The following is a 13,960-nucleotide window of genomic DNA, read 5'->3' on the forward strand; positions in this document are numbered from 1 at the left end:
GAAAATTTTTTGTTGATGTTTCATTTGCTGAAGTTTGTTTTAGCTTTCATCTTAATGAATGTCTCAACCATATGTGTTTTAGAAATTGTGGCTTGACCAAAAACAACACAAATCCATTAATTTTGTTGTTTTTCATTTTCCACTGTTCCTAAATTTCTATAGGGTATTTGGGACACACTGGTGGTTCTCAGTGATTACTCCTGGCTGGCTCTGTACTTAGGGGACATTCTTGTCGATGCTCAGTGGACCATACATGGTGCCAGGGATTGGACTTGGTCAGAGGTATATGGACAAGCTCCATAACCCCAACACTCTCTCTCTCTCTGACCACTGTTCCTAAATATTTTTTGTTATGTAGTATTCATTAATGTTATTAAAAAATAAATAAAATAAAATAAATTTAGAACAAATTGAGGTTAAGAGGTTAAAATTATTTCCTGAATTTATTTTTATATTACACTACAGGCAGCAGCATAACACCTTGATGCAATTTCAGATTTTGAGATTTTGCAGGTGGCAATAAGAACTGAGAGCAGGAATAAAACATTAAGAGAGTAAATTTATATTTGAGTTTCACTTACTGCAATTAAAATCCTCACAGCCCTTCTTTCTACCTGAGAGATTGCCAAAGTCCTCAGTCTCAGCTATCTCTGCTATTCCTAAATGTTCTTTGTCAAAGATGTCCCCATTACTTGACCTACTTCATAAAGATGTTTTTGTCCTCTCTATTGTGTCCAGCATTTTCTCACTGTTCTGCAATTATTTAATACTCATGTAACTGTTTTAGTTTTCTCTTGTCCTTTGTTTTAAGTTTTTTATGGAACATTTCTAGTCATGTTACATATACATACATGCATATGAATATATGTACATGTATATGTATATCTAACATGATATTTATATAAGCATACATATATGTGTACATATATATATATATATATATATATATTTGTCTCAGAGCCACACCTAGTAGTGATCTGATGATCAGAGCTTAGGGGACATTTGTCAAGTTACTCAAAGACCTTATATGGTGCCAGGGATTAAACCAGAGTTGGCTCTGGACAAGGCATATGCCTTACTCCTGTTCTATTTGTCTGGTTGCAATCCAGTATGTTTGTCAAGTGTATATGATATTTGAAAGTCAGTTTTCACTTTAAAAATCAATAAATCCTTTTAGTAAACAGCATTAAGTTGCTTAATTAAAAAGACAGGCAAAGGAGACAGTTAATCTTTATTAAATACATATCATAAGATACAATTAAAGATTGCAGCAATTAAAAACTACTCCAAAAACTAAAAAACAAACAAGGAATAAGGTTATTAATATGCAAACCAAAAGCAATGTAAGTAATTATTATAAAGTGGCACTGTAGCACTATCCTCCCATTGTTCATCAATTTGCTCAAGTGGACACCAGTAACATCTCCATTGTGAGACTTGTTGTTACTGTTTTTGCATATCAAATATACCACAGGTGGCTTGCCAGGCTCTGCTGCACGGGTAGGATACCTCAATAGCTCGGCTGGCTCTCCAGAGGGACGGAGTAATCAAACCCGGGTTGGTCACGTGCAAGGCAAACGCCCTACCCACTGTGCTATTGCTCCAGTCCATCATCACTGTGGAGAGGAATGAATTTACTATGCAACCACTGGAAGTTTTACATTGAAGCATGAAGAACACACATGATTTTTTCCATTTCTCATCTTTGGCAAGAAGCTGAGAAGAGTGAGTTCACTGTGCTTCTGGGGTGATGTCTGTGACTAGTCTCTACTGTCCTCAGAAGGAGGCCATAGGGTTGTCTGGCCTCTGGCATTTAATTCGGTAGACCTCCGTTTCTTCCTCTGTGGGCTCCTGGGTTTGATAGATACTATTGTATGGCCACTTCCTCTCATTGATTTGCATGATCTCCTTGACATGAAGAAGGTAGACCTTCGTGGCATTCAGAGCCTTCTTCAGTTTTTCATATTATTTTCTTCATATTATTTTTCATATTATTTTCATATAATTTTTCATATTATTTTTTTCATATTATTTCTTTCATCACTGTCTGAGCTACTCTTCCAATGCGTCTTACTTTTCTTCATTTTTTCTTCTTTTAGTTTTTCCTGATGTATCTCCATAAGGGTTTGAGGCTTTTTCACTGATTCTTCTTCAGTTGTATCATTAGAGTATATTCCTCGGAATTAGCAACCTCCTTCCCAGCCTCTCCAGTACAGTAGGAATACTTGAAAAATGAGTTACAACCTTTGTATCCCAATCTGCCATCTTTCCAGTAAGATCCCCAAAGAGGAGTGTGCTTGTGGATCTTCACATCCTCCCCATACTTGGAGCAGGTGACAGCCCATTCCTGCCCTTTGATGTTGGTCCCATGTCTTTAATTTGAGCTACATAGTCTTCAGTTTGAGCTAAGAGCAGTTATGCTGGAGGGGCATTCAGGTGTTCCTTGCCACCTTACTTCTCTCAGATGCTTGCTTTCTGCTGCTCTTTGAAGTCTTCTATTTTGACTTTGAAGGACTTATATGAGTTTCATAGGATCAGCTTGTAGATGCATTTCTTTTTGTTTGTTTTAATTTATTTTCTTTTATTGAATCACCATGTGGAAAGTTACAAAGCCTTCAGGCTTAAGTCTCAGTTACACAATGCTCAAACACCCATCCCTTCACCAGTGCACATATTCCACCACCAAGAACCACAGTTAACCTCCCTCCAACCCCCACTCCCCAGCCCCCCACCCCGCCTATGTAGCTGATAAATTTCACTTTACTTTCTCTTTACTTTGATTACGTTCAATATTTCAACACAAAACTCACTATTATTGTTTGGAGTTTCCCCCACCAAAGTTAGACCTGCTGGAAAGGAAACATTTGATAATTTATTTTCCATTGCTGAGAATGAAGAGATATTTTCTGATCCTTTGTCAGAGGCTTCCCAAGCTAAGAAGTGTGTTTGAGACATTGAAAGGGTATCACCCTTATATCTAATGAAGTTATTGCCTGCATTGCTCACTTTGTCCGGATTCTTTTCTGCATTGAAATAGGGATTCTCTCTCATTACTCTGATTTTGGGATCATATAAGTTCCACAAATATTTTGCAATATCTTCTCAAATCCTAAACTTCCAGGACAATGATCTGTCTCTTGGTTCTGCCCCAGCATGTCAATGTCATCTGCATATCTATCTTTATCCTCCTTGATCCTTTTCTGCCTGATAATTTGGTTCCTCTTCTCCCCACTGGTGTTTTGGAGAATTAGCCTGTTCCACTAATTTCCCTGAGGCTAATTCTTCTTGAAGTATTGGACTTTGAGTATTGGCTTTGCTAGATCCACTTTGGCTTATTCTTCTACAATTTTCCTGTGTTCCTCTGGATTGTGGCCATTCCATCAGTCGTACTTTCCATCATAATCAAACATCAGCTGAGGCTGAATATGTTCATCTGGAGCTAGATTAGTCCCTGCACATTTTGCTCCAACTCGTCTTGGTCTCTCACAGCAGTCTTTTTTTTTTTTTTTTGGTGTGTCATGGCCCCACAGTTTTCACACACTCACTTGCGGTATTTGGTCATTATGGAATTCTCTTTTACACCCCTCTTGTACCATTCTCCAGATGAGCTATACTGCCTCTGATTCTCTGGCTGTGGTCTCTGGTGCTTTAAAGTAGGTCTTTTTGATGGATTGATGTACCATGGCACTGAAGCTATATTAGAGATCAAATTTTAAGTCAATAAGCATGTATATATGATATAAGTTTTGATATCATCTTTGCAAAATACCTGAAATAGTATCTGAGTTTGAGCTTCTACTGAGTGACTTTTTGGTTGATTTAACTGTGCTCTGTTATAAATGAACTCAATTAAAGGAGACTATTAATTGCTGCTTTTGTGCCATTTCGTTTACAAGGAATTACTGAAGCCAGTACAACTCTGAAGAGAAGACTTTTTTCCCCCTCAAAGCAGCTGGTCATAGAGAAGGATTGTTCCCTCAAGAACCATAAAATTCTTCCATTTGACAGCCAAGCAGAAAAGGTGAGAACAAAATAAACAGCACTGCTAACAGGAGCTGTCACCATGATGAATGCTGATGAGCAGTAATTAATGTGGGTTCTTTAACGCAAAGCCCAGAGGTCTAAGCCGATGCCCACTGACTTAGAGATGGGAAAGCAGAAAAAAAGCACCTATGAGTGAAGGAGCAAGAAGAAACACTGCTTTCTCCAAGTAAGAAAACTCGAACATAAGCAATGAAAAGGTCTCACCTACCTGCCTGTTCTGGTTCTTAAATATTGTTTGGTTCCAGAGTGAGAGTTCAAAAAACATGGTCTAGAATAATAACAATGACTTATTCTCTATTAATTTTTTTGTTCATTGAACACTTGTCCTATTTATACACAGTCTGAAACTTCTCAAACAGGGGAATATATGAACTTGAAAAAAATATATCATCTATTCTCTTGTTTTTGATAGGTACTTAAAAGGTAGTCTTTTTACAAAAACAATATGTTTGAGCTATTTCAACGTTTCCAAATTATTTCACCAAAATTCTAAAAGAAAATTAAGCCTATAATACTTTTAAATATGATTTCTGACATTGAATGATATTTCATAAATACATTTATAGTCATATAATCCTGAGACATCATTGTGGAATTTAATTTCTTCAGCAGATTGTTCCAAAGATAATCAAAGTATAATCAAAGAAACAGGGCTTCCATAAGTTATTGATTCCAGACTTAGATTTAGGTCTAGACTTATGAGCATATTCTTCATGAATCACTATTGTATGGTTTTGTGCAATACAGTTCACATTCTAGGATTCATATGCAAGGCAAGATTATATCCTCTAATATTTTATGTTCAATCATTTTCCCCCAATTCCTTCAGTGCAGAAGTTCATGTATCTTTAATGGAATCAATGTGAGATTTACAAAGGATTGTCAGTAATTTTCTCTAATAAAGGCTGGAATTTTTCACAAAAAATCTCCATGCAGAATGAATTCTCTCCAACCTTGGGCAACCTCTAGCTGCCATCATTAGGTGTTCCTTTTCTGGAAGCATATGCCAGTATGCTTCTATTTTAATTCTATTAAAATAGAATTGAAATTAAATAGTAGAAGTTTTACAATTTAACATATTGAGCAACATTTTTCTTTCCTCGAATTTCCTTCTCTCATGTTAAATTGTGTAATTTTAGTAGAAAATTTACGTTTTCTACAAATGATTTCTCATTTGTAATCTACAAACTCTTTGAAGTGCTTTGGTAAAACAGTCACTTCCAAAATGGAAAGGGGAAATGAGTATTTCTGCAACAACAGCAACTAAAGGGGATCTGAATGAGGAGAGACAAAGAAACTAAAGCCACAGGTGGACTCACAGCTTTTTCCAGGAGGTTCAGATGATGCTCATTGATTGCTCTCTGGATACCATAAATCCCTTTCCACCAATATAGCCTTAGCAGAATCCCTTTCGGGTCATTTCAAGTCTAAGAAAGAAAGCTGAAATATAAAACCTTGAAAGTAATTGCCTTATCCTGTGTGAGAGCTATTTCCCCATCTTTTCTATTAGTAAACACACATGGTGTGTCATGTGCACACTTGCTGAGAGCAGTCAGTGACACAGCATCTCTGTTGTGTGCATGCGTTCTAATGTCTGTGTGTGTGTGCATGTGTCTCTATGTCCTTTTTCTGAATGCAATGAATCAAATAAATACTGTTAAGGGCTAATAACACACAATGCAATGTTTTAGGGACAAAAATGGTAAGTACCTGTCTTCTGTTCTTGGTATTTCAATACTTCAGGAATATTGCAATGATTCCACTTAAAATGTTGACAGTAGACAGTTAAATATTTTCTATTCAGATTTAGAGAAAAGTAGTTTCTGAATATTCATTTGGTCAAATAAAATCTTTCTACCTGACAAGTTCCTAGCATAATGAAAATAAATTTATTCACCATGACTTGGAATATCATATGTATGTATTTGTCCATGTTTTATTTAAAGTATTTAATTAAATATAGTTTGGTATAACCTTGAACATATATCTGACTTTTAAAAACTAAATATCATGATATAATATTATTGATTTTATTTCTTATATAATTAACATTATATGATTAGTAAATCTATAGATAAATATTTATATTATATTTTTTCCTTTGACTATAAAATATGAACTATATTTTCCTTAAACTTGATACTATGATATCTTTTAGTTATTTTTACAATGGTAAAGGATTAAATTAATACCCATTGAGGTTATGTTGCAATCAAGTTTCACAAATAAAGCAGAAATTCAACTTTATTACAATTCTTTTTCTGTCATAGACTGATTTTGCAATAATTCTTCACCCTGTAAAGATACATCACAGTATCAGGAAAAATAGAGTTTATGATCATCGTAACTTCTTTAGAATATCTGATATATTTTTAGCTTTATTAAGGTATATTTGATAAAATGTAAATATAATTAAAGAATACAGTATTAAAGGATTTCCAGAATTTTCCAATCAAGTCATGATATACATTTCACTTAGCATACTCATTTGTTTATAAAATAATTTAAAATCACCTGTAGTTACCATTATATATTATATCCTCAGACCTCATTACCATCTCTATTTATACAGCTCCTTGAAGCAGAAAACTAACATTCAACTTTCTGTGTCTATTAATTCAAAACTATTTTTTATTTACCCTATGCAATTATCACCATATAATATTTGCCTTACTCTTCCTAGTGTATTTTCCTTTATATAATGTTTTTCATTTTTATCCACATTGTTGAAAGTGGTAGGATTTTTTTCATTTTATGGTTTAATAGTATTTGATAAATATTAAGAGTAAATAAATATAAGTATGTGCTTGTCCATAAAGTATATATGAAACATCTTCAACACATCTGCTAGAGTACACTTATATTATTCCCAAAATTTGACTATTTCAAATTATTCTATGATGAACACATGGTCACAATAATCTTTGAGTGTTTTTTTCTTTGGGATAGGCACCAAAAGTGTGGTTACCACTATGCTATGTTCCCTACTGGTCATAATAGCTTATATTCAGTTGCACCAAATTTTTCAAGGATTCCCTTTTATACATATGCATGTTAGAATATTTCATCTCTTGATTCTGATAATGGAGTTCACTAATTATTAGTAGGCAAGAATAATTTAGTGTTCTTTGATTTGTTCCCCATATATTTCGGTCATAGTTAAAAGTCTACAACAAACAGGCACTCACAAACATGATAGCAAAATGTGTTGAGTTAATATGATGAATATTTTTAAATGCTTATTAACAATGTTAATACTTTTAGTTGTTAAGATCATTTTATTCAAGTATAGTAAGCATTAAGTATAAATTTATAGCACATATTACTATTGACAACAACAGATCAATAACATGAGTAGTTTTGTGAACAAGGACATAGGAAAATGATAAATACAAAATCAGCACAATATTCTGGATATTCTATTCATCGCACACATGAGAAAACATTAAAACACAAAAATATCTTGGCAGAATCTCAATTAGACTATTTGAGATCTGGATCAATAGAAAACATTGGTACGTATACAAGAAACAGCATAACAAAAATAATAAAAGAGAATTGATAACCATGTTTGGAGCTAAGAGGAACTATTTAAGAAGCACCCAGAAAACAGTCCAGCTGTTCTGAAATAGAAATTGAATAAATTTGAGTAGGATTTCGTATGTGATTCTCAAGAAATACTGTTTAACTGCAAACTTTTCATATGATACTGGTGAGAACTTTGAAAGTGGGTTTTTTGTTTTGTTTGTTTTTTTAAAAGGAACATGTTGGCAGTTGACATTCTAATGGTACTGAGCAAACTTAGTACTTAACAATTTAACTGGTTTAAAAATCAAAACAATGTTGGAGACTCAAGCTATAGATTTTTGTAACACATTGCTATTAAAAGTTCAGATATAAAGCTTACTGTTTTCAATATCTTGTTATATGTTTTTCTGAAATACAGTAATATCCAGTGTCCCAGTTAATTTAAAATATATTGAAAGTAGAAAATTGTATAATTTTAAAAAACTATAATATGTCTAGTGCATGACATGCAGTAAGTAAGTAGTGTGTAAGAAAGTTTTTCAGTGAATATTTCTGCCAAATGACACAAAAACCTTTGAGAATTTTAGCCATTCCTTTAAATTGACCTTCTACTTTATCTATAATTCAACCAGTTTAGTTCTAAGTCATTTTTTGCTGAGTATATCAATCCTCAGCTCTAACAAGTTCAATTTTGTGAACTCATGAGGATGACTTCAGGCTCTAGACAATGGCTTATATCAACTATTCTACTATCCATCTTTAATATCCATGGCAACATATTGCTTTTCTTAAAACTTATCTTTCAAATAGTTTCAAAAATTCAATTTCAAGGAAGAATAATTATGTTTATGACAAATGTTGGGAAATTCTCATAAGCTATTTCTAATGGCAGCTCTTCATCAAATAGTAACTTTGATTAATAAACCAATGTACTTAATTTACTGATTATGTTTTATTGATTCTTCTGTGGAAAATATGGACAAGATACAAAATTTTTACAAGATTTTTTTTATAGTTAAGTTTGTACACAAATGGATGAAAATTCTCTCCTGACTTTTGTCTCCATTAAACAGATCCAGTTAGCAATTTAATCAAGTACGCGTTTAGTAACAGGTTAATGACAAGTAAATTCCATCACAAAAATTGAACTGATTTGCTTATAAGGACATCATCAATAATTGAATGTCTTTACATTTTTAGAATAAATTGAACAGGATTCATCTGAATAAACAGAGTGGACATTATACGCATTCAACGGAGTTTACACAACTATTAAGACTAAACTCTCATTAGCAGTATCATTAAGAAACAAAGAAAGAAAAAACAACTTTGAAAAGTTCACTTGAAAGAAGGTTATAAGAGAGAGGGAGAATTTTATTGGCAGTATAATTGTCCTATATCATGTTCATGAAATAAATAATACTTCAAGATTGCAATTTTTTTGAGGCACAGAGATTTAAAATACTGTTCCTGACAACAATTTTTCTAAATTAATTAAAAAATCATTGTTATCCACTCATAACTTTTATATGATAATATAAGGAATGATAAATATGTGTGGCTCATTTTGTAAATGGAAAGATTTCAAAACATTTCCATTTTATCAGTTCACTATTGATTAGTATTACAAACTCACAAGAGAACTTCTTTATTTATTTATTTGTCTGAATTTCTAGGTAGCATGATTTTAGATTCATATATTTTATTAATCATTCTCTATAGATAGTTCCATCCTGAGTTTTCTTTGTTGGAAATAAAATTTGGAAAAATATACTGTAGATAGTAGTAAAAAAGAGTACCTAGTGGTTTTTATCTGAGATAAAATTTAAAAGAAACAAATTTCATTGTTTCAAAAATTTATCTTGTAAAGAATTTGATACAATATAAATATGTCAAAAATAAATTCTATAGATAGGAAGACATATATAGATATAGTGAATTACATGCATCAATAAGTATCTGTGAGGTAATTGATATTTAGCACTCCTAAAAAAATGAGGCTCAATCTTAATACCTGTGACTAAAAAAATCGAGTATTATCAGTTTGAGAAGTATCTGTTTATATAAAAATGATAACTCAGAAATAATTTTGTGCCAGTATTACTATATTATATATTATCTCATTATGTAAATGTATATAAGATGATTTAACTTTTGTGTTTGTATATTTCAGTTCTTTGAGATAGATATTAATACAAATTCAACTTTATTGATTAGGTAATGGAGCACAAGAGTAAAATGCCAACATAGACTAGCCTTTATTTTTTTTCTAGTTACTGTGGGCATAGACTATGTTATTCAACATGCACACCTAACAAATTTATCAAACATTAATGATTTTTAAAAGGGTTCCCCCACTCCCATTTGTCATCATCAAATATTGTACTTTTGTTCCTCCTGGTATGAAAAATGTGTTTTGTTAATATTTTCCTGACAATTTATGTTGAGATTGTTTCATCAAAGTTCCTGGTATAGGATGCATTTCTTTTCCCTTGCTGAGCTGCCAAAATTCTATCTGCCCATGATTTCTAATGATAATTTCAGTATGTTTCACTGTAGACTTTTGGCTACCGACTCATTGAGGTTGTTGCTGGATAATCTGCTGGCCTCATGGGATTCACATTCTTGCTCCTGGGTCTACTTGAGGAAGAGGCCAGGCCTGAGCTCTGAGGTAGGAGATCTGCTGCTCACTGGCAAACGTTGGGGAAAAAACTGTCTCTTAGCTTCCAGCTCAATTCATGTCAGGAAGGGTTTATAGGTGCCTGAATTATTCAGGCAGCCTTTTCCTTGGCCAAGATTTGGCAGTAGCCAGGACTATGGATTAATTTCTCTGCTCTGGTGGCACAGGCCTCAAAGAATGAAACTCAAGATTGGCATAACACGTGGATAATTCAAATTATGCTTAACTATGCTTAGAGTGGATCTCATGGAGTGAGTCTTATGGGAAACAATCCTGCTGCTTTTGTTCTACTGAGAGACAATGCCCCTAGCTGGGCTCTCTGCTTGCTCGTGGAGCTATCAGCATCTACAAGAGGCTATCGGGAAGGCTATTTAGTCTGTGTGTCCTAATTAGATTTCCTAATCAACTGTTATCTTCCACAATGGGTGTGCTTTCTTTACTGGATAAGTGTTAGAATAGGTCCTGAGCCCCAGAAAAAAATACATTCTTTAAGGACAACATCAAGGAGAATGTGCAGTCACTTCCTGGCTATATAGGACAGAATTGCATTCTCTGATAGGACGCTGGTCTCCTTGCTGGCATCCTGAGCGTTCCCACTTCAAAATAGTTAAGTGTCACTAGGGCAGCACTATGTAGACCTAGGAATTAATTTTTCTGTCCAATGGGGTGACAGAACAGACTTCTAGGTCAATTAGACTCATTGATTGTGGTCACAATCCTTTTCTATAATCCTAAAAGAATATATTAAGTGATTAGGGATAAAAAGACAGAAGAGGAGGAGAATGCAGTCTATTTCATTAGCATAAAACAGATACACTTTCATGGTCTTCTGAAGAAAATGAATAAATAGGTCATTAAGGGTCTGTCTGTCAATAAATGTTGTCTCTCTTCTCTGGAATCTCTCTATGCTAAACTTTGCTGAGTTCAAAATAAGAATGCTAATGAAGAACACACAATGGATAGTTTGTGTGTTCCTCCTTCATATATGAACATGCAATTCTTGAATCGTTTCTTAATAGAGTACACACATAGTGACTATATGGAAAGCAGATGAGGCAATACTAAGCTTATTATAAAACAGAATTCTAAGGCTACTTTTTTACCTGTGATATGTTCAGTTAAAAGAAAATTTGGGGTCTGGGGTGATATCAAACACTTAGAGCACATGAATGTCATACAGTAGTCCCACATTCGGTTCCTGGAATTGGGTGATACTCCTGAGTATCACCAGTATGACCCTAGTGGCACCCTGAAATGTTCATTCTAAACAGTACCAGAACATATAACATTGGGACTTTTCCTAAGTGATCTCATACAGTTTAAGGATGCCCACAATAAATAAATAAAAGTAAAATAAAAGCTGAATGTTTTTAGTCTGTGAGCTATGAGGACTATTACCAACATCTTCCTGATTTTCATCGTCAGCAAATTTTAATATTTAACTATCAAAAATAACAGTAACAGAAACACTTACACAGAACAAAGCCCATATTTATTTTTAGTATTGAACAACATAGAATATTTTTTAAAGCTTTTTAGAACCTAGTAAACATGGAGCAATTTTTATGAAGAGATTATTACTGAGACTCAAGATGGGTGTACAGAACGAAAATAAGAATGGAAAGTTTCCATACAATGTTCTTTGAATTTTTTGAGATAATCTGTGATATCTGTGATATAATTGTGGTTTTTGCTATTGTTTTGTATTTTATTTTAAAGCAATAAGAGATCTAAATTAACCTCAAGTGTAAAAGTATTTTATATAGACATTTCTGGTCTCTTAAAACAGCTATTTATATTCTGCTACTTGTTGACGGATTGAGGGCTGACTCAGAATTTCTACATGGTGATCATTAAATAGTCAAAGCAATACATCTATCTTGGTAGAGGCATAAAAACCTCTAGCTATTTTTTATAAGCAATGCATCAAAGATACCATTTTTCTAACCCAAAATGTGGGCCTTGAAGCAATTACAGACATGCATCTGTATTACATGATAACATTAACTGTGATAGTCATCTACATATCATATAAAGAAATAGCACTAGTGTTGTTTGTAACCCAAATAGGAAGCAGCTGCTTAACCAGAACTCAGTTACTTACTACATTAGTTGATGCATAGAAAGGCTGACTTACAACAGAGTTTAGGAGCCAAACATTTAGGTGTAAATCTGGCATTAAGTTATATACAAGAAGGAATCCTTAGCTGTATAGCTATATAGCTATGTAGCACTGTAGCACTGTCCTCCCGTTGTTCATAGATTTGCTCAAGTGGGCACCAGTAACGTTTCCAATGTGAGGCTTGTTGTTACTGTTCTTGGTATATCGAATACACCATGGGTAGCTTGCTATCTCTGCCGTGCGGGTGGGATACTCTCAGTAGCTTGCTGGACTCTCCGAGAGGGATGAAGGAATTGAACCCAAGTTGGCCACATGCAAGGCAACGCCCTACCCACTGTGCTACATATAGCTATATACTTATGTCAGCAAATATATACAGAAAGAAATAATTTTAATTTATTTGCTTCCACAATGCAGCTCATTTGAACGTTTGGACACTTTCTGCAATATAACATACACATATGTATATATATGTGTATATATAACATAATATATGAAAACATATATAAAATATATGATTATATATATATATATATATATATATTGACTTTTTGGGTAATACCCAACATTGCTAAGGAGTTACTCCTGGCTCTGCCTTCAGGAATTACTCCTGGCAGCGCTTGAGGGACCATATGAGATGCCAGGAATTGAACCTGAGTCAGCTGTGTGCAAGGCAAACACCCTCCCCGCTGTACTATCACACCAGTGAGGCTGCAATTCAACAGACTCACCCTCAGGGATGGAGCAGAGGTGGCCGTGTGCTGGGCTGGAGTACACCCGAGTCATTGCAGGCTCAAGGGACAGTGCCCAGGCCTTGTGGACCACCTGGCGAGCAGCACACGTGAGGACTGGCAGTTGGGCCTGAGGGCAGTGGGCTGTGGTCACACTTCTGGCAGCGCTGGGTGAGGGCAGCACCATCTGGACAGGGGGACTTTTCTGACCTGGTTTGGTTTGGTTGGATCATCCCAGTGATGCTCGGGGATCACTCCTGTCAGTGTTCAAGGGACCCTCTGGGGTGACGGGGATTGAACCCAGGGCAGTCACGTGCAAGGCAAGCTTCTACTTGCTATGCTGTGGCTCCAGTCCTGACTTTCCATCCTTCCAACCAAGGCACACCCTTGGCTCCAGCCTCCTGTCACCAATGAGATCTGTTATCGAAGCTAGAGGGTCCGATTTTGGGGTTTGGGGTTCACATCTGGCAGTGCTCAGGGCTTCCTCCTGGCTCTGAGCTCAGAAATTACTTCTGGAAGTGCCTCAGGGGACCAAATGGGATGCTAGGGATTGAACACAGGCCAGCCACATCAAGGCAATCTCCCTACCTGCTGTACTATCGCTCTGTCCCCTAGAGTGTCAGGTTGTACTCATTTTTTTTTTTAATATGTATGGGTTTGGGCTGGAGCGATAGCACAGTGGGTAGGGCGTTTGCCTTGCATTCGGCCAACCAGGGATTGGATTCCTCCACCCCTCTCAGAGAACACGGCAAGCTACAGAGAGTATCTTGCCAGCATGGCAGAGCCTGGCAAGCTTCCCAGGCTATATTCGATATGCCAAAGACAGTAACAACAAGTCTCATAATGGAGAATGTT

The 13,960-nt window shown here is 35.1% G+C and overlaps 1 pseudogene; it reads right to left on the reverse strand.

Annotated features, from left to right (window-relative positions):
• Window positions 1–1,767: 1,767 nt before the first annotated feature.
• Window positions 1,768–13,292, reverse strand: LOC101541979 (pre-mRNA-splicing factor SLU7-like; annotated as a pseudogene).
• Window positions 13,293–13,960: the final 668 nt, after the last annotated feature.

The sequence above is a fragment of the Sorex araneus genome, chromosome 7 (genome assembly GCF_027595985.1).
Source record: "Sorex araneus isolate mSorAra2 chromosome 7, mSorAra2.pri, whole genome shotgun sequence".
Lineage (NCBI taxonomy): Eukaryota > Metazoa > Chordata > Mammalia > Eulipotyphla > Soricidae > Sorex > Sorex araneus.